A 1,966-nucleotide genomic window follows, 5' to 3' on the forward strand; every position below is an offset into this window, starting at 1 on the left:
TAGACTTCAGACAATCTCTTCTTTATTAAAGACAGAGGGGGAAATTAAATTGGGGTCAGCTAACCACTGGATGCCTTTATATTTTCAGTCCATGAAATATTTGAAAGTGCCTTCAAGTATTTGTTCTAAGAAACCGTGAAAGCCTTGACAATGTGGAAATGCTTAGATTAAAATGAGAAGCCATCAAGCAGTCTTCTTGTTCTTATTATAGCTGGTGTCATTATTTTAATGAGGAACGATGACAGATTGAGCAAAGGGAAGCACAGGCGAGGCATGGGAGATAATTACGTGGCCAGGAGCTATGCTAAAGATGACCATTGGTTCTCTTCCCTTGAGTTACTTAACTCTAAGCTGAACAGTACACATCAGAAAGCATGGTGCAGATACATATCATGTATATTAGACTGACTGCTATTCCAAGGAATAGTATTTACTTCTGGGTTTTTAATGCAAATAAGAGTTGCTACAGATTGGGTCTATTTTTTCTTTCCATTTGTTTCTTGTGTGCATGGGCACATCTGTGTGCATAGTGGAGGTCAGAGGTCAACATAAGGTGTTTTGTCTAAGTCCCTCTCTATCTTATTTATTAGTGTGTATCTCTCTCTGAGTTTGGAGACCGTTGACTGATTTGAATTGCTCAAGTCCTTGGGGTCTGCCTATGAGCTCTGGTTCATAGTAATGGAACTACAGGCATATATCACCAAGCATGACTTGTTTTAGATGGTTACCAAAAATCAAGTCCTCACACATACATTATAAATCCTGTTCCCACTGAGACACATCTCCAGCCCCAACATTTTTTATCACCAACATTTCATAAATAGCCTACATTTGTCAATAAAGACTGTATGTACTTCCTCGATTAGGACATGATGATACTGGAGCTATTGGGCTATTTTAAGTAAAAGATTGGGGTTTGGTGTTTCCCTAAGAATTAACTAGATGCATGTATTATTTTGAAAAACTTCTCTCCTAGTAATCTCTATGAGGATGCTTATGTCATTGACTTTAATGTACTCTGCATAGAATAGAAATGAAAGGATAAACATAATGATGTAAATGATGGTGGGTGTTGGATTAGTATCTCTTTCATAACAGTCTAATGATTTGTTCTCTGTTATAGCATTTTTAAGTTATCAGAAATCATTTTATCCAAACCTTTATCAGGTATCCCAAGTAGTCAGTAAACTGTGTTTCAAGTACTTCCACACCATATTTTACTGCCTATTCATAATGATGGTTCTGACTGGACATGAGTGACAAAGTCTAATGGTTTCATTGTAAAAACAAGGCAATGAGGAGAAAGGTCTAGAAAAGAATACCTGGCTCGATAAAAATGTCATGGATATTTCTATTTGCTTTTACTAAATCCAAAGTAAGACACCATCATTTCATACTTATGTAGATGTTATGGTTCCTGTAAGAAGAAAAAATATGGAGAGCTCAAGTTTCCTGACGGGAACTAGAGGACAAACTATGTTTTCAGCTCTATGCAATGTTAGAAAAAATAAGGACTAAGTAGAAAACAATGGTCATTTCAGAATACAACTTTCATTATGGAAACAGAACTAAAATAGAAAAGGATCCATTGGAAGTTCCTCCTCCAAAGCATGGGTAGGAGTATGTGGAATATTCCGTCAAGACATGCAATAGCTACACACATATTGAAATGATCTTGCTGCTTTCGAGTGGAAAATAATATATGGAATAAAGGTTTTTCAGTCTTTGGCAAGCAGGATCATCCAGTAGAGCCTCGCTTCATGAGATTTTCCTTCTGGAGTCAGACGTAGTAGCGCAATGACAAACTCCAGTGTTGGGTACCTGTAGAAAAGACCACTTTCATGTTCCTTCACAACTCTTGATGTTGCTCTCCTTTCAAAAATCCATTGGCAGATCAATCCATTGATTATGGAAATCGAAGGTTTTGATGGTTACACAACAAGGATGTTCTATTACTAAAGTATAC

The sequence above is a fragment of the Rattus rattus genome, chromosome 14, assembly GCF_011064425.1.
Source record: "Rattus rattus isolate New Zealand chromosome 14, Rrattus_CSIRO_v1, whole genome shotgun sequence".
Classification (NCBI taxonomy): Eukaryota; Metazoa; Chordata; class Mammalia; order Rodentia; family Muridae; genus Rattus; species Rattus rattus.